This window comes from Mandrillus leucophaeus, unplaced genomic scaffold (assembly GCF_000951045.1).
Source record: "Mandrillus leucophaeus isolate KB7577 unplaced genomic scaffold, Mleu.le_1.0 Scaffold3, whole genome shotgun sequence".
Taxonomy (NCBI): Eukaryota; Metazoa; Chordata; class Mammalia; order Primates; family Cercopithecidae; genus Mandrillus; species Mandrillus leucophaeus.
Genome location: NW_012103142.1, coordinates 3,292,360 through 3,312,811, shown reverse-complemented (window position 1 = coordinate 3,312,811; position 20,452 = coordinate 3,292,360). Strand labels below are relative to the sequence as shown.

The following is a 20,452-nucleotide window of genomic DNA, read 5'->3' as shown; positions in this document are numbered from 1 at the left end:
CCCTGACTCTTGAGCGGTCAGTCATTTCCTCCCCAGTCCTTGTGGGTGACGTGGCTACGGTTTGGAGCAGCAAGCCCCCTCCCCGAACTAAAGGGCCTCTCCAAAGGTTAAGCCCGGGCAGTCATTGAGGTCAAAACCGGTCTGGAGTTTCTTGGGTGCAGGTGCCTACACGACTCCCAGAAAGTCGCGTCTCCCCCAACCCCCATGCCCAGGACCTGAGGACAAAGGTCTAGCGATTGTCCGTCCCCTCCCCCAGTGAGGACAGCCGAGAAAGACCTGCCTTTGTTGTGTACAGGTGAGCGTCTTGTTCCGCACCAGACATTCGTTTAAAAAAAAAAAAAAAAAAAAAATCTGACTTTCCGTTTAAAAAGAGTAAACATAAAAGTTTGACAGTCTGCTTAAGTATGCCTGATAGCTGGTCTGTCACTGTGGGCATGGGAAACACTTTAAACCTGACTTGGTTAATTCAGTGCACTAGGCGGCTTTCTAAAAGATGCTTGACAAATGGCAGCATCAGACCAAACTGGCTTTTGTTTTGATCTTAAAAAGAGAGAGAGAGAGGGAGGGAGGGAGAGAAGGCCTCCATTACCACCTCCTTTTGCCTATAAACTGGAAAGCTTACCTCGTATGACTGAAGTCTTAAGCACCAAAAATAATGATGTTTATAAAGGACGTATGGATAAGCTACCTATAAATGTGGAGATCAATGACAGTTTGAAAGTGTTTCCTCTGTCGGCACTTGTGGTGTAGCTGGTGAGACTCAATTTCTTGCTTGGTTCTGATGATCAAGGACATGTATTCTAGAGTCAGGAGGATGAAGGATAAAGTCTTAGGATCCAAGTTTTCTGAATGTTTGAAGTGAACATACTGCTACTTTTGAAGTATAGATGTTTGTTATACTAAGGAATTTAAATATAGAGAGTTTCAAAAGTTTGATTAAGGAAACTAATTTGTTTCCAAGTAAATAGCATCTTCTGGCAAAGAGATAGTACAAAAATGCTTCTGTTAACCAATTTTTTAAATGCAAGGGGGGTGGCTTGTGGAGCTAAGCACGGGCAGGGCAATGTTTTGAAAGCTGTGAAGATGAAATAGTATGAATTAATGTCAAGTGTTCTGAAGCTTGGGGGAATAATCATTTGGAGAGAAGGTGTGGAAGAAAAAGATGATTAATTGTGGAAGGGAAAGCCCCAGAGGCAATTACAGTACTTTTAGTTAAGAAAAAAAAAGTCTGAAAACTAACAGAAACAATATCGAATTTCTTGTTCTTTTAAAACATGAAATGTAATAATCATTTACACATATGACTAGTAACTTTTATTTCTTGATGGTTGTTCTCAAAATTTATTTAGCACAATTCCCATTCGTGTGATCAGGAGCTATCTTTTTCCATTAAAATGAATGGATAAATACTTTGAGAAAATGCATTGGTTTCCATTTGTAAGTCAAATGATTTAAATGCTGTTGAAAAGGCATTAAGTCAACCTAATGCGTGTTATTTTTTTCAGATTTTTCTGTTTAAAGCTTTATTTAAAGTTTAATAAGGTCTGTTAAGACCTTATTCAACCTAAGTGTTTCTCTTCCATTTTCAACATTTTCAACTTCTATTTTTTTAATCATAACATTACAGTTGCCCTCACTTTAATTTTTGACATTTGGAATTGGTTTCTATGAGCATAACTGCACAGGTAACCAGTTCCCTGTTATGGAATATTAAATGTAACATGGAACAATTATATTATTAAAAACAAATTTGGAACATATATCAGAAATCCCAGAGGCACTACATTTAATTCACTTTAATCTTTTGCTATTTTAAACGGTTTAAATTCACTAGCCCTTGACCTTTTCAATAAACCATACAGCAATTAAATTCAACAAACAGGGGTGCGGGCCTTTAATTCCAAATAGTTGTTTTTAAAAATCGTCCAGCTGTAAGTAGAAATCAACTTATTTGGGATAGGAGAAGGTTTTACCATTTAAAACTAAAAGAAACATGAATACAAAAAAAGATCACCTTTTCCCCACTTCTTTCTTTCACACTTCCCCCTCACACTTTTTTTCAGCATCTCAGGATATCTTTGTTAATGCTTCACTATTGTCATTAGTTTATCAGGCCAAGAAACCTCTCAAGGGTCAGACACAATACCCACTGGATTAATAACATGTGGATGATGAGAAAAAAAATAGGCCTTGACTGATAGTTAAATTATTTTTAATAGAATATTCTTTCCTTAGAAACTTGACTAAAAGGATTCTGAAACCACAGTTGGAAGGAATATTTGAGGTTGGAATCATTGTGATACTTTTACACTAATTAAAATGGTTTAAGAATGTAAAGTTTGCTTAGAAAATGGGAAAAGTTTAGCTAGGTTAACAACAGGTCTTAAATAGAATAACATACCACACCCTGTAGATTTAATTCCATTTATGTATTTCTAAAACATATTCATTGACCACTTAGAGTGTGTCTAATACTGCACAAGTTTCTTAGGAAAATAATGACAAAATCTCAATCTAGAAAGGGACTAATGATCACAAGTATAGATAGAATATATTTTTTCTTGCCTTGAGTAGTGTGCGATCCAGAACAGTAGAAATAAGTAGAAAACACATACAAGAAAAAATAGATAAGGCAGTGAAGAGTATGGAGCCACCATTATTCAAAGAAGGCTTCTTGGAGAATGAGAGATTTCTTTAAGCCAAGTTCTAAATCATGATGGATGTGAATTGGTGAAAAGAGTGTAAAATGTCCTGTCGGACAGTCCAGGCAAAGGGAAAATGTGCAGGGAATAATAAGGAAATTATCCTAGCTGGTATGTATGGGCAGATGATAAGAAAAAGGTTGAATTTGGTAGGAGGTATGGCAAGGGGACAGGGATGATAAAAATAATACCTAACACTTATGTACAAGGTACTGTGCTTAGTACTTTACATACTTCATTTATTAAAGATCTTTGTTGCACTTAGCAGAAAACCAACTTAAGTGAGTTTAGTAAAGAAAATCAGCTCTCATAACCAGAAAGCGCAGGGGTGCATCTAGCTATAGACAAGATCAAGTCAAGGGACTCGAATTATGTCATCAGCATAGTGTATCTTGCAATTTCTCAGCCATCCTGAGCCAATAACTGTGGCCAGAGGGACATGCTGCTTGTCATGTATCAACTCCTGAAACCAGAGGACATGAGCAGGAGAAGATTCTACAAAGAGATAGTAGGTACATGTACAAACTAGGTCCAATATGCACACCGTATCTTATTTATCAACTTACTAACTCTATAAAATGTTATTGTTATCCTCTTTATGTATTGGAGAAAGTAAAACAGGAGATCCAGTAAACCTGGAAGAATTTACTATAGGTAATTAGGCATTATGAAAATAAAAAGGCATTAAGCAGAATGATGGAAAATGTGGTAGAGAAAGAGGAAAAGGAAGGGTCAAATCAGATATCAGATGACAAAGCAACTGTTTTGTCTGATTGGACATAAGAATAAAGGAGAAGATTGAAGAAGAATCTAAGTTCAAACTTGGAAGGTTTTCACAGTTTGGTACAATCATTGCAAATTAAGGGGTGGCAAAGGGTCGCTCAGGAGCTCCTATTGGAGGTGGGAACCTGAGGATTGAAGAAATGATGGAATCAGCTCAAGTTCTCTGGAACCTCTTTTGGTCACACTGAAATACCTATTTATTCAATTATTATTTGTGAGCTGCTGGTAAGGTTCTATTTTATGCCTGTAAAGGCCACAAAGGTGAAAAGAGTATGCTTTCAGACTTGAAGGCACTTACATTCTAATCACAGTATAAAGCAAGGGTATTTATAACTGGAACATGCCGCAATATAAGCACTTCAAGAGAGATGCCAACAAAGTGGCAAAGTTTGGAGAAGGGAGTAAGCTCGTCTGTTTGGGAGAAGAGGGAAGGCTCTGTGAAGAAAGTGCTGTCTGAGCTCCACCTGAAAGCTCTCCAGTAGGTGTCAGCTAGAAACATGGTGGAGGGAGTGTGGTCCAGGCTGAGCCACCAGCATGAGCAAAAAGAAAGAATGCATCAAAGAATAAAATTTCAACAGATGAGTGCCAAAGATCCGATTGGCTTTTATTAGCTGTTTATGAACTGAGCAACATCCAGTCTACAAAATAGAAAGGAGCTCCTATGAGCTAAACAAGTAGGTGAGTTTTATAGACAGGAAAAAGTGAAATGAATCAGGAACAATGAGCAAATAGCAGATTGGTCAAGACTATTTTTCTTTATAGGAATATAAATGAAATCTTGTTGGTTTCATGGGATTTGACTGTCATCTCTCTCCTGATTTCTTGAAGGGTCAGATCTTACAGTAAAATACAGGTTTTGGTTTGGTGTCATGGAACCTCTCAGCATGAATGACTCCATTTGGGGTCTGCTGTCTTGTCTTTAACACATGGAATGCCATAAGATTGATTCAGGAAACAGTTGCCCATTGACCCAAAAATGAGGGATATGAGAGAGAAGGCTGGTAAGGTAAAGTCAGAGCATGAAGACTGTTGGGTAGGGAGCTAGACATGAAGGCGCAGGAGACCCTGATAGTTTTTAGAACTAGGAAATGACTTCAATTTCCCTGCTTTAAGTTCTAGTCAGGCTTGAGTGTGATACAGTGTGGTTTATATTAGCTATCCAGTATGGCTTGCATTATCCTCTTTGAACTTGAATTCTAGCTAGAACATTTTGCCATATACTCAGTGGAATGCTAAACCAAGCAAGCATGAAAGCAAGTAGTATGTGACAAGTATAAATTGTTCAACTTGATCTAATGTCTTATCATTTCAACCTTTAGTTAGGATTTCTATTAAATCCTAAACTCTTAACTGTGAGTGAAGCCAGGACACCATAAAATATAATTCCATATTTTAGCAGAAGTACCAACCCTGAAAGTAGCCATCTTCTTGGCATAATTTTACTGAAGGGAGAGAAAATACACAAAAATAATAGCACATAGTAAAGTAGAACCTACATTTTGGCAGGATTTCTGTAAGTGATTTATATGCATATTAAAGTTGAGAAGCAGTGAAGTAGAGGATTTTAGAGAATTCCAGGATTAAAATACTCTCTGAGAAAAAGGTAAAGTTAAAGGATTAATATTAGCTTTTGATTACTCAAGAATACCTGTAGTAATAAAATATATGTTTCCATTTATATGAAATTCTGGAAAATGCAGACTGCTCTATAATGATAGTAGATTGGTGGTTTCCTGGATGTGGAGGGGAGGAGGGACTATAAAGGGCATGAGGAAACTTTGTGGAGTGATGGAAACATTCTGTAAGTTGATTGCAGTGGTGGAGAAACAGGTATATTCCTTTGCCAAAACTTAAACTGTACAGAGTAGCTGTCTTTTATTTTACATAAATTTTACCACAATTAAGTTGATAAAGCATACCTGTTGCAATTTTTAGACTAATCATTAACATTAAAAGAATGAAAAAATGAGGATGCAACTCACAAACTAGTACAGAGGAAAAAAAGAACAAAAAATTCAACCAACCTAAAAGAAGTCAAGGAAAGAAAAGGAAATATAGTAAAGGTGAAACAAATAGAAAACAATGAAATGATGGCAAATTTAAATTCAATTTATAATTTACATTGTACACTGTAGAAAGAGTAGTCCACAATGAGTGGGACATTTCTGGAAAAGTTTAATGATTGGATGGTTAAAATGTCTGGCTTGACCACATGCATTTGTCCCCACTCCCTCCCCTAACTTCAATAATGTTAGTAAAGAATAAAAGAAATCCACAAGACAATGAAATCCACAAGAACAAAGAGAATGGAGGAAAAGAACAGCAGATGAGATGTACTATCTCAAGAAATTGAACTAAAGAAGTACTAGACGTGGGGCCACCAGGAACCAATGAAAACGGGGATGAAGTGTCACACTGAAAACGGAAATTAAAGGAAAACTCTACATATTAAATAATAAGATGCTCCCCCCAGCCCCAATCATCACCATCACATTTCCTTGCCTAGACTGATGAGGAAGGGGAAATCTGGTACAAATTACTGGAATCTGGTGGTCTAGAAGGGGGCTAAGAGGAAATTCCATGAAAACATTTCTAGTCAGTCCATCCTTTTAGTTGAAATAAATGTTTCATAGATCAAAATTCTTAGGGGTCCTGCCTCTTCCCCCAGTCACATTGCAAAACACTGGAAGCCAGGTTTATTTTAGAACTTTGCTGCTGTTTGTTTTTGTTTTTTGAGATGGGGTCTGGCTGTGTTGCACAGGGTGGAATGCAGTGGTGTGATCACAGCTCACTGCAGCCTCAACCTCCCAAGCTCAAGCGATCCTCCCACCTCAGCCTCCTGAGTAGCTGGGACTTCAGGGACACAGCATCATGCCTCGATAATTTTTTTTTTTTTTAAGAGACAGGGTCTCACTTTGTTGCCTAGGCCGGTCTTGAACTCCTGTGCTCAAGCAGTGCTCCCAACTTGGCCTTCTAACATGCTGGGATTATAGACGTGAGCCACCATCCACAGCCAGAACCTTGCTACTTAGATTATTGTCCAAGAACCAATAGTATTGACATCTCCTGGGAGTTGGTTAAAGATGTGGAATTTTAGGGCCCACTCTAGACCTACCAAACCAGAATCTGCATTTTAAGATCTCCCTACATGATTCACGTGCGTATTCAGGTTTGGGAAGCAATGGATTACAGAATGTTAGAGAATTCCGTGATTCCTCTCTGAAGATGGAGAAAAGACCTATTTATGAATACTGGTGATGGAACATCTTCACTAAAACATCCAGCCTGTCACCTTTTGCCTTATGCTGAAGCTCACCTGGTATCAAACATTCCCCACCCCTACCCCAACACACAGAGTTTTAAACAGCTTTTAAAAAAATTACCTCAACATTGAATAAACAATCAAAAACCAACAGATACATGAGGAAAGTATCATGAAGGTCAGAATCCAAGAAAAAAGAACGGGGAAAACAGACAATATAGAGAACCAAAGAAAACAAACAAAAATCTCTATGAGCCTCAAAGAGTAGCTGGCTAGGGCTAATGGCTCATGCCTAGTAATCCCAGCACTTTGGGAGGCCAGGGTGGGAGAATCGCTTGAGGCCAGGAGTTTAAAACCAGTCTAGGTGACATAGAAATACCCTGTCTTCATTTAAAAAAAAAAAAAAAAAGTACTGGGCGTGGTGGCTCACACCTGTAATCCCAGCACTTTGGGAGACCAAGGTGGGTGGATCACCTGAGATCAGGAGTTTGAGACCAGCCTGGTCAAAATGGCAAAATCTCGTATCTAATAAAAATACAAAAAAATTAGCTTGGCATGGTGGCAGGCACCTGTAATCCCAACTACTTAGGAGGCTAAGGTAGGAGAATTGCTTGAACCAGGGAGGCAGAGGTTGCAGTGAGCAGAGAGAGTGCCACTGCACTCCAGCCTGGGCAACAAAGGAAGACTCCATCTCAAAAAAAAAAAAGATGGGGAGGCCAGGCTCTGTGGCTCACACCTGTAATCCCAGCACTTTGGGAGGCCGAGGTGAGTGGCTCATTTGAGCCCAGGAGTTCAAGATCAGCATGGGCAACATAGAGAAACCTCGTCTCTACAAAGAAAAAAAAAAAAAAATAGCCAGGTGTGGTGGCTTGTGCCTGTGGTCCCAGCTAGTTGGGAGGCTGAGGCGGGAGGATTGCTTCAGTCCAGGAGGTTGAGGCTGCAGTGAGCCAAGGTTGCACCACTGCACTCTGGCCTGGGTGACAGAGACCTCCTCTCAAAGAAATAAAGATAGCAAGGGGAGGGGAGAGAGAGAGAGAAAGGGAAGAAAGAAGGAAGAAAGGACAGAAAAGAAGGAGTCAGAAAAGAGCAAATCTTGAATATTAAAAATGTGAAAAAATTTTAAAGTCTGTAATGGAAGAGTTAGAAGGTGAGGTTTAACAAGTCTCCCAGAGAGAAAAGGAGATGGAAAATAGGACAGAAAAGAGAATAAAAAAGAGAATTTGAAGATGAATTTAAGAAGCTCAACATTCCATTTACAGTAGTTCTAGAAAGAGATGAGAATTTTTCCCAGAAATGAAGGTGGTGAGTTTCCAGAATGAAAGCCTCCCCCAGTGCTCTGGTACAATAAATGCAAAAATATCTAAACCAAGAACAGTAGTGATAGAAAAGGAAAGAATCCAAAAAGTTTTTGGAGAGAGAAAGCAGGTCAGATACAAAGAACTAGGAATCAGAATGGTATCAAGAAGCTATAAGGCAATTAGAAAAACTCTTTCAAATGCTGAGAAACAATGTTTCCAATAGAAAAGTCTATGCCCAGCCAAAGTATCAAGTGTGAGAATAGTATAGACATTTTCAAACATTCAAGATTTCACATTTATCTATGCTTTCTCAGGAAATAACTGCATGACATTTTTCACAAAAAATGAGGTAGAAAAAAAAAAACAAGAAAAGTAAAATACATGGGATCCAGGAAATGGCTTTGGATCTGAGTCCCTGCCGAAATCTCATGTCAAATTGTAATCTCCAGTGTTGGAGGTGGGGCCTGGGTGGGAGGTGTTTGGACCATGGGGACAGATTTTCTGCTTCCCCTTGTTACTATCATCACAATAATGAGTTCTCATGAGATCTGGTTGTTTAAAAATGTGTGGCTCCTACTTCCACCCTTCCTCCTGCTCCAGCCATATATAGTGTGGGCTTCCCCTTTGCCTTCCTCCAGGATTGTAAGTTTCCTGAGGCCTCCCCAGAAGCAGGTGCCACCATGTTTCCTGTATAGCCTACAGAACTGTGAGCCAATTAAACCTCATATGTACACACACACACACACACACATAAAAAATTAACCAGTTTCAGGTATTTCTTTATAGCAATGTGAGAATGGACTAATACAGGATTCAGTATAAGAAAGAAGCAAAAGATATCCCCAGGATTATGGATTATGATGAAGGGAAATTCAAGGAAGAGAATTGTGTGGCAGGTCTAAAGTGAAACCATTGGAGTAAGAAGACAAAGGACTCCAGAAACAATCGGAATGGATAGATTAACACATACATTTGACCATATGAGAGGAAGTTTTTCAATATTGATGAAGAGTTTCTGGATGGATTTAATAATGTATACATAGAAAATAAAAATTTTAAATCAGAGAATTACTAATTCCAAGAAAGATAACTCATACTGTTTTAGTCTGTTCTCATGCTGCTGTGAAGAACTGCCCAAGACTGGATAATTTATAAAGGAGAGAGGTTTAATTGACTCACAGTTCAGCATGGCTGGGGAGGCCTCAGGAAACTTGCAATCATGGCAGAAGGGGAAGCAAACACATCCTTCTTCACATGGCAGCAGCAATAAGTAGAATGGACAAAAGGGGCAAAAGCCCCATATAAAACCATCAGGTACCTTGATAACTCACTATCACAAGAACAGCATGAGGGTAACTACCCGATGATTCAGTTACCTCCCACTGGGTCCCTCCCATGACACATGGGGATTATGAGAACTACATGATTAGATTTGAGTGGGGGCACAGCCAGACCATATCACACATGAAAAAGAAATATAGACTGGGTGCAGTGGCTCATGCTGTAATCTCAGCACTTTGTGAGGCCGAGGTGGAAGGATCACTTGAGGCCAGGAGTTTGAAACCAGACTGGGTACCATAGCAAGACCCTATCTCTAATTTTCTTTTTTTTGTTTTTAATTAGCCAGGCCTGGTAGTGCATGCCTGCAGTCTCAGTTTTCTCAGGAGGCTGAGGTGGGAGGATCACTTGAGTCAAGAGTTCAAGGTTACAGTGAGTCAATCTTGTAAGCAGATCCTTCAAGGATGGTAACCAGACCAGGCACATAGTTGGCATCTGGAGACTTGGATTTTAGGCATGTTCTCCACCACTCTAACCGATAAGAGTGACTCCACTGGGAGAGGATTCATGAAAGCCTGGGCCTGGTTTCCTCTGGACTTCACTCTCTGTGTATTTTCCCTTTACTGATTTTGCTCTGTATCCTTTCAATGTGTCACAGTCATGAGTACAGCTGTACACTGAGTCCAGTGATTCCTTCTAGAAAATCACTGGACTTGGGGGTAATCTTGGGGACCCCAACACACATATTTTAATCCAAGTATCTCATTAAAATAATAAGGTTGAGTGCAGTGGCTCATGCCTGTAATCCTAGTGCTTTGGGAGGCTGAGGCAGGCAGATTGCTTGAGCCTAGGAGTTCGAGACCAACCTGGGCAACATGGTAAAACCTTGTCTCTACAAAAAAAATACAAAAATTAGGCAGGCATGGTGGCATCCACCTGCAGTCCCAGCTACTTGGGAGGCTAAAGTGGGAAGATCGATTGAGTCCAGGAGGTTGAGGCTACAGTGAGCCATGATGGCACCACTGCACTCCAGCTTGGGTGACAGAGTTAGGCCTTGTCTCAGATAAAATAAAACTAAATAAAATAAATAAATAAAACATCAAATAGTGTAGTTACAGGATGTGTGCTTGCAAGTAAAAAAAAAATAATTCAACTGATCTAATTTTTTTTTGAAAGGTGGGGTCAAGGCTGGGCTCAGTGGCCCACTCCTGTAATCCCAGCACTTTGGGAGGCTGAGGCAGGCAGATCTTTTGAGGTCAGGAGTTCGAGACCAGCCTGGCCAGCATGGCAAAACCCCATCTCTACTAAAAATACAAAACATTAGAAGGGCATAGTAGTGGGTGCCTGTATTTCCAGCTATTCGAGAGGCTCAGACATGAGAATTGCATGAACCCAGGAGGCAAGGTTGCAGTGAACCAAAATCACGCCACTGCACTCCAACCTGGGTGACAGTGCAAGACTCTAAGAAAAAAATTTTTTTTAAATTAATTCAACCTTTTTGTGCCTCAAGCACTAAAAGAATTTATTGGAAATTCTAGGGTTTAAGGAGGGCTCACAGAATTGACAGAAGACTGGAGGAGGAAGCTAGAAAGCAAATTTTATCCAGCCTGATCATTGCCACTACTGCCTGTAAGTAGTATCTTAAATTTTCTCCTGTTAGTTGTATTGAAAATATGATTTATTTTTGCATATTCATTTTTTATTTAGCCACATTGCTAACCTTTATTGTTTCTAATAATTTGGCAGGTTAAGAGTTTTCTCTATGGAATTATATATCTGTGAGTAATAGTTTCAACCCTCTCTTTCAAACATTAGACCTTTAATTTCTTTTTCCCCCCAGCTTTACTGAGACATGAGAAGTAAAAATTGTACATATTTAAGGTATACAATATGGTGTTTTGATATTTGTATACATTGTGAAATGATTACCACAAGCCTCTCTCGGGCTTATTTCACTTAGCATAATGTCCTCCGTATTTGTTCTGTCTAGTCAAGTCCAGTGCTGAAGTTCCCACAAAAGTGGCAGCAGAGAAGTTCTTGCAAGGGACTGACCAAACCATCCTAACATGGAGAGAGTAGGGATTCCAAAGAAAGAAGCATTAAATGCCAAAATGATCAGTCTAAAGCACTAATCAGGGGAACTTACGTGCAGAGTGCATCAGCAGTCCTCATGATGGACAGTGAGAAAAAAGATGTTCTACCTAGGTATGTCAACAAAGAGGTTGGGTTATAAAGCTTATATGGGGGTTTAAGGAGTTTAGCTCAGGGCCAAGGCTATTTTCTACATATTTAGCAATTTGTTGACGTTTCAGTGTTTTGGACAACAACCTAAACAAATATATCAGTTCATGGAGACGTTCAAGGTCCCAGCTTGGGTTCAAGCCCGTAGGAGAAAATATGCAGCTGGCCAGGCCATAGAATGGTCAAGGCACTCTGTCCCTGAGTCAGAACAAAGAAAGAAAGGGGAAACTGGGGACCCTACAAGGTTCATCCATGTTGTCACAAATGACAGCATTTCCTTCTTTAAATTTTTTTAGAGACAGTGTCTTACTATGTTGCCCAGGCTGGATTCATCTCCTAGGCTCAAGTGATCCTCCCACCTCAGCCTCTCAAGTAATTAAGACTACAGGTGTGAGCCACAACACCTGGCTATTTTTTTTTTAATTTTTTGTACAGATGAGGTCTCACTAGGTTGCCAAGACTGAACTCAAACTCCTGAGCTCAAGCAGTCCTCCCGCTTCAGCTTCCCAAACTGCTGGGATTACAGGCGTGAGCCACCATTCCTGGTGGATTTCCTTCTGTTTAAGGCTGAATAATATTTCACTGTGTGTGTTTATCACATTTTCTGTGTCCATTTATCCATTGATGGAAACTTTGATTTCAAATCTTGGCTATTGTCAGTAGTGTGGCAGTGAATAGTGGAGTGCAGATATATCTTTGACTATGTCCTTTTGTTTCACTTTGAAGAACTTTCCTTAGCGTTTGTAAGGCAGGTCTAGTGGTGATGAACTCCCTCAGCTTTTGTTTGTCTGGGAAAGTCTTTATATCTCCTTGATATGTGAAGAATAGCTTTGCTGGAGTTGGCAGTTTTTATTGTTGTTGTTTTCTTTCAGCACTTTAAATATATCATCTTAGTCTCTCCTAGCCTACAGGGTTTCTGCTGGGAAATTCACTCATAGTGTTATGGAGTTTCTTTGGATGTGACAAGTCTTTTTCTTTTGCTCCTTTCAAAATTCTCTCTTTGGGAATTGGAGTACAATGTGTCTTGGTAAAAATCTCTTTAACTATTTGGGTTTTGGGGGGAATTAATGGACCTGGATGTTCGTTTCCTTCTCCAGATTTGGGAAGCTCTCTCTCATTATTTCTTGAAATATTATTTCTGTCCCTTTATCTTTCTCTTCTTCTGGGAATCCCATAATACATACATTGGTTCACTGGATGGTATCCCACAAGTCCCATGGGCTTTCTTCATTCTTTTCCACTATTTTTTCTTTTTGTTTCCCTGGCTGAATAATTTCAGATGTCCTGTTTTTGAGCTCACAGGTTTTTTTCTTCTGTTTGATGGAATCTGCTATTGAAGGTGTCTATGGAATTTTTTCAGTTCAGTCATTGTGTGTTTCAGCTCCAGAATTTGTTTGGTTCTTTTTATGGTTTCTATCTCTGTTGAACATCTCACTCATTTTCTTTATGTCTTGTTTTCCTGATTTTGCTTAGTTGTCTGTGTTCTCTTGTAGCTCACTGATCTACTTTAAAATTATTATTTTTAATTTCTTGTCAGGCAGTTCATAGATCTGTTTCTTTAGAGTTAGTTACTGTGCTTTATTTTGTTCCTTCGGTGGTGGTGTCATGTTTTCCTGATTATTCTTGATCCTCATTGCCTTGTGTTGATGTCTGTGTATTTGAAAAAGTAGGCGTCTCTTCCAGTCTTTGCACACTGGCTTCAGCAAGGAAAGCCCTTCACCAGTCAGCTTGTCCAGAGATTCTGGGCAGGCCAGCTGGTGGGGTCTATGAGAAGGCTTATTGCTGGAGTCCCTGGACAGCATGGCCTAGTGTCTGAATCAGTGGGCAGGCAGGCCTGGTGCCTGGATCTAAAGGGACCAGCCAGAGACTGGGGTCCACTGGATGTATATGGTATCATTTTTCTCTCTCTCTGTCTCTGTCTGTGTCTTTGTCTCTGTCTCCACCACCCCACTCCAACTTTTAGCACAGTTTTGGATAGAAAAAGTGATAGTATAAATCTTTATCTTGTTACTTATTTTATTTATTTATTTATTTGAGACAGCATCTTGCTCTGCCACCCAGGCTGGAGTGCACTGGTGTGATCACAGCTCATTGCAGCCTTGAACTCCTGGGCTCAAGCAATCCTCCCACCTCAGCGACCTGAGTAGCTGGGACTACAAGTGCATGCCACCACACCTGCCTAAATTTGTGTATTTTTTGTAGAAACAGGGTCTCACTATGTTGCCCAGTCTGGTTTTGAACTCCTGGGCTCAAGCAATCCTCCTGCCTCAGCTTCCCACCATGCCCAGCCCTGATTACATAGTTAAGAGGAATGCTTCTGACATTTCCCTATCAAGAATGATGTTTTCTATAAAGGTATGTTAGATACTCTTTAATAAATTAAGGAAAATCGTTTCTACTTTTAATTGTTTTATCATCACAAAATGCTTTCTCTGCATCTATTGAGATAATAATTGGTTTTCTCCTTGTGATATTGTGAAGTATATATTTGGTCTTTATTCTTGTTTCCTGACATACAGCCCCTAAAACCCTTGAAATCTCTGGAGGGGATTTCATGGTAAGGGGGTTATAATCATAATTGATAAGGGGATGCTTTGTATGCTAGTGAGATGACTAGTGGCTGTCAGCTCATAGGTAGCTTCAGGATGGGGGCTGGTCACAGGAAAGACCAAGGCATTATTAGAGAATTGGGATATTTAGCCCACCTCCCAACATCCGAGGAGGGGAGAGAAGCTGAAGCTCAAGTTGATCACCAATGGCTAATGATTTAATCAGTCATGTGTATGTAATGAAGCTTCCATAAAAACCCAAGAGGACTGGGTTTAGAGAGCTTCCAGATAGGATTCCTGGAAATTGGCAGGCCTGGAGAGAGCATGGAAGCCCCATGCTCCTTCTCTCATACCTCATCCTATGCATCTCTTTCATCTGGCTGTTATCTATATCCTTTGTAATATCTTTTGTAATAAATGGATAAATGTAAGTAAAGTGTTTCCCTGAGCTGAGTGAGCTGTTCTAGCAAATTAATCAAACCCCAGGAGGGAGTCATGGGAACCCTCAATTTATAGCCAATTGGTCAGAAACTCAGGTTTCTGACAGTGTAAGGCACAATCTATGCTTGTAACTTGCATCCAAAGGAGAGGAGTCTTGTAGGACTGATCTCTCAACCTATGGGTAGAGAACTCCAGGTAGATAATGTCAGAATCAAATAGAACTAAAAGACACTCAGATGTTATCTGCTGCAGAACTGATTGCTTGCTTGATGTGTGGTTATAAACCCCCACAGACCTGGAGTCACAGAAGTGTTCTGTGTTGTAAGGATATAGTAGGAGAAACTGAGTTTGTTTTTTTCCATATCAAGTACCTCTTTAATCTGTAATGTGAAGAATTGTTTCTCTAATATTAAACCATTCTCTTAGCAATGGAAAATTCTGCTTACAAAAAATATATAATATATATTAAACCATTCTTGCACCCCTGGATTAGCCTGACTTTGTTATTATATATTACCTTTTTAAAATATCTCACTGATTTGGTTTGCTAATACTTTAATATTTTTACATATAGGCTCCAGAGTGAGATTGTCTTTTACCTCATAAGTGAGTTGGGCTTATTTTCTCTTTTTCTATTTTCTGTAAGAGTTTTTATAAGATTGGAATAAACTGTTTCTTAAAAAGTTGGTAGAATTCACTGTCTTACTGCATTTCTGCTGCTGTAACAAAATACCTGACACTGGGTAATTTACGAAGAAAAGAAATTTATTTTCTCACAGTTCTGGAAGCTGGAAAGTCCAAGATCAAGGTGCCAGCAGGTTTGGTGTCTGGTGAGGACCTAGTCTCTGCTTTCAAGTTAGCGCCTTGTTGTTGCCTCCTTCAGGGGATGAACACTATGTCCTCACATGGTAGAAGAGATGAAAGGGCAAAAGGAACTGACCAGTTCTTTGGGCCCTTTTATAAAGTCACTAATCCCATTCATGAGGACTCCACTTCATGAATTAATCATTAGCTAAAGGGGTTACCTCTTTGTTTTATTATCCTCCCTGTTTTGACACAGACGAATTACCTACCTCTTAATACTATTATATTGGTGAGACTGCTTCAACTTGAAACAACATGAGTTTTAGGGGACATTCGGATCATATAAATTATGTAATCCTGATGGCTTCATTGTAAGAAGATTTTTACTAACTTCAATTTCTTTACTCGTCATAGGACTTATTTCTTCTTAAAGTATGTTTTCCTGAGATTTTGTTCATCTAAGTTTTAAAAACTTTTTTTTTCATCTATGGTTCATCTGTAGTTATGCCCCCTCTGCATTACTAATATTTTTTTCTCCCTCTCTCTTCTCCCCTCCCCCCTGCCCCCTGTAGTTTGTCAATTTTATTAGTTTCTTCCCTATATAACAAGCTTTTGGTATTGATCCCCTCTATCGTACTTTTTAAAATTATTTTTTAAAATACCATTTTATTTTGTTTTTATAGATAGTATCTCACTGTGTTATCCAGACTGGACTCAAATTTCTGAGCTCCAGTGATCCTCTTGCCTCAGCCTCCGAAGTAGTCAGGACTACAGGTATACACTACTGTGCTTGGCTATTGTATGTTCTTGATTGTTGCTTTAATAATTTTTATATGCTTCCTTTTACTTTCTTTGAGTTCATTCTTTATTTTCTACTGTCATCAGTTGGGTGCTTAATTATGTCATTTTCAGGATTTAATTTCCAATATAAGCATACAAGACTATATAAGTTTACCTTGAATTACCACTACTATTTTGTTTCCCAAGTGCTGATACTTAGTATTTTTAACATTGTTCACTTCTAAATAATTTTTACACTTTTATTACAGTTTCATCTTGGACTCAAGTATTGTTTCAGGAGTATGTTAAATTAAATTTTGAGATAATTATAGATTCACATGCAACTGTAAGAAATAATAGAAAGAGATCCTATGTACACTTTACCCAGTTTCTCCCAATTTGTAAAATTTCTTCTAATTGTAAAACTATAGAAAATATCACAATCAAGATATTGACATTAATGAGAAATCAGCTGTTAGTTTTACCAAGGATCCGTTTTATGTGATGAATTACTTCTCTGTCACTGCTTTCAAGATTCCCTTTGTCCTTTGCTTTCAACAATTTGACTATAATGTGTCTAGGGGCAAATCTTTTTGAGTTTATCTTATTTTGAGTTTGCTGAACTTCTTAAATGTGTCATGTTTTTCACAAATTTGAGGAGTTTGGGCCTTTTTTTTTCCAGTATTATTTTTAGGTCACTCTCCTGTGCTTCTTTGATTTCCTTTATATGTATGATAGTACACTTCATGGTGTTTCACAGATCTCTGAAGTTCTGTTCATTTTCTTTATTCTTTTTCTCTCTGTTTTTCATATTGGGGCATCTCAATTGACCTTTCTTCCAGTTTGCTAATACTTCTTTCTGCTAGCTTGAATCTACTATTGAGCTCTTCTAGTGAATTTTTCATTTCAGTTATTGTACTTTTCAGCTCTGGAATTTCTGCTTGGTCCTTGTTTATAGTTTTATCTTTTTATCAATATTTTCTTTATAGTGAGACATTATTCTCATGCTCTTCTTTAATTCTGTAGATATAGTTTTCTTTAATTGAACATCTTTATACTATCCTATTTAAAGTCTTTGTCTACTAAATCCAACATCAGGGCTTCCTGACAGTTTCTATTCATTGCTTCCCCTGACCCAGCCCTCACTGTGTATAGGTTATTTTTCCTGTTTCTTTGCATATCTCATACACTTTTATTTAAAACTGGATGTTTTAAATAATAAAATGTGACAACTCTGGAAATCAGATTCCCCCTCCTCCCCAGAATTTACTGTTGCAATTGCTCTTGCTTCTGTTTGTCTAGTTACTTTCCTAAATTAATTCTGTAAAGTCTGTGTTCTTTATAACGTTTGGCCACTATAGCCTCTGCTTGTTTAGCTTAGTGATCAGGTAATAAATGGACAGATATTTTCTTAAATGCTTTGAATTGATAAGTCTCCCAGCCTTTGCCAAAGGTCTCTGTGTGTGTTGGGATATATCCATAAAGCTCTACCACACACTAGACAACTCTGCTTTAGTCTTTACTTCTGCTTGTGCAGAACCTCAAGGTCTGCCAGTGGTTAGAGATTAAGGTCTTCTCAAACCTTTCCTGGGTACACACATAGTTCTGGGCAGGAATACAACCTGTACATGCGTGTGGTCACCTGTATATGCATGTGGTTGTCTACATTTCCAGGAATCTGATTAAGTTTTCCAAACACACTTATAAATTTCTTAATCCAGCTGGGCCCAGTGGCTCATGCTTGTAATCTCAGCACTTTGGGAAGCCAAGGTGGGCAGATAATTTGAGGCCAGGAGTTCGAGACCAGCCTGGTCAACATGGCGAAACCCTGTCTCTACTAAAAATACAGTAATTAGCTGAGTATGGTGGTGCATGCCTGTAATCCCAGCTACTCAGGAGGCTGAGGCAGGAGAATCACTTGAACTCAGAAGGCAGAGGTTTGCAGTGAGCAGAGATCGTGCCACTGCACTCTAGCCTGGGCAACAGAGCAAGACTCCATCTCAAAAAAAAAATCTTATTCCTCAGTTTTTCCTTATAATCTTTTCTTCCCGCAACTGTTATCACCTCAGGCACCCGAGATGTCAAACAGTTGCCACTAATCGTTTTCAATAAATACTCCAAAGAAAAGGCTGTTCACAGTGAATTAACCCTGAGTCAGTTCCAATAAAAACCAACCCTGAGAGCCCCTGTGGTTTCTGGGAAACTGCCAGACAAGTCAAAGATTAACTCATGGAAGATGAGCATTTAGGGGAACTCCAAGCCCATTCTGCCCCCTTCAGTGACTGCTAGGTTGCTGATTTTCAGGGTTACCATGATTGAAGATTGTTGGTTTCCAAGGCTACTGTGGAACTGCAGAAAGAGGGATGGCAATAGGACAAGTTAAAATGCCATCAAGCTTGCTCTTCTTATGAGATTTAGCCATTTGTGTGTGTGTGTGTGTGTGAGAGAGAGAGAGAGAGAGAGAGAGAAAATGCTCCTCAGACTTTTGTGAGCCTTTGGTTAATTTTCAGAGTTCTAAAAATACTGATTTTAATAATTTTTTTGCCAGTGCTCTCATTGCTTTTCTGGAGAAATCAGTTTTTGGCAATCCTTACTCCACCATTCTAAATGTGGCTCCAATCTTATTGACATTAATGCAGTCAAGATACAGAACAATTCCATCACCACAAGGATCTCTTCTTGTGTTGTTCTTTTACAGCCACTTGCATTTCCTTCCTATAACTGTCTTAAGCCCTGGCAACCACTAATCTGTTCTCTATTTCTATAATTTTGTTATTTCAAGAATTGTATAAATGGAACCTTGCAATATATAACCTTTTGGGATTTTTTTTCACTCAGCATCATTCCCTGGAGGTTTATCCAGATTATTGCCTTTATCAATAATTTGTTACTATTGCTAAGGAATAATCCATAATATGGATGTACCACTCTTTATTCACCCACTGAAGAACATCTGAGTTGTTTCTAGTTTAAGGATTTACAGATAAAGCTGCTGTGAATATTCATATACAAGTTACTAGGTGAATATAAGTCTTTATTTCTCTGAGATAGATGCCTAGGGGTGTAATTGTTGAGTCATATTTCATTTAGTTTGTTTTTTTTTTTAAGAAACTGCCAATCTGTTTTTCAATTCAGCTCTACTATTTTACATTCCCACCAGCAATGTATGAATGATTTTGTTTCTCTGCATACTTGCCAGTATTTGATGTTGTCAAAATTTTTTATTTTAACTAGAGAGAGTATATGCTGATATTTTATTGTGGCTTTAATTTGCATTTCCCTAATGGCTAATGATATTAAACATCTTTATATGTGCTCATTTGGCATCTAATTGGATTATTTTTTACTGTTGAGTTTTGAGAGTTCTTTTGAGAGTGTATTCTGGATACTAGTCCTTTGTTGGATATGTGGTTTTCTTCAGTTTTTGGCCTTTCTTTTTATCTTGTCAACAGGGTTTCTGAGAGAGCAACAGTTTTTTTATTTTTGTAGAGTCCAATTTATCGATCTCTCCTTTTATGAATTACGTTTTGGTGTCAAATCTAATAAATCGTTGCTAGTGCTAGGTCTCAAATATTTTCTCCAATTTTTTTTCCTAAAAGTTTTGTAGTTTTATGCTTTACACTTAAGTCTGTGATCTATTTTGAGTTAATATTTGTAGAAAGTATGAGACTTACTTCAAAGTTCATGGATTTTTGTTTGTTTGTTTTGCATATGGATCTTCAACTACTCCAGTGCCATATGTTGGAAAGGCTATCTTTTTGTCATTGAATTGCTTTTGCACCTTTGTCAAAAATCAGTTAGACATTTTTGTGTAGGTCTATTTCTGAGTTCTCTATCCTGTTATATTGATCTGTATCTCTCCCTCTTCCAGTACCACACAGTCATGATAGGTGTAGCTCTATAAAACTCTTGAAATTGGGAAGACTGGTTCCCCCACTTTATTCTTTTTTCCAAATTATTTTGGCTATTCTAGTTCCTTTGCCTTTTCACATAAATTTGGGAATCATTTTGTGTATTCTACATAAAACCTTGAGGGATTTTAGTAGAAATTTTATTAAGCTTATATATCACTCTGGGGAGTATTGACATTTTTAGGGGTGTGTTTTTAAATTTCTAAATACATGGAGAGTTTCTTCTTTCTTTTTTTTTTTGAGACAGAGTCTCCCTCTGTCACCCAGGCTGGAATGCAGTGGTGTGATCTTGGCTCACTGCACCCTCTACCTCCTGGATTCAAGTGATTCTCGTGTCTCAGCCTCCCACATAGCTGGGATTCCAGGCATACACCACCACACCTGGCTAATTTTTGTATTTTTA

At 38.7% G+C, this 20,452-nt stretch overlaps 1 long non-coding RNA gene across 1 annotated transcript in view; it reads left to right on the top strand.

Moving 5' to 3' along the window:
* Positions 1–164: 164 nt before the first annotated feature.
* LOC105544222 overlaps positions 165–20,452 on the top strand; it is a 47,693-nt gene continuing 27,405 nt past the window's right edge. The window contains exons 1-2 of the long non-coding RNA XR_001006732.1: positions 165–299; positions 16,046–16,132. This is a non-coding gene — a long non-coding RNA (uncharacterized LOC105544222). The remainder of the gene's footprint in view (positions 300–16,045; positions 16,133–20,452) is intronic.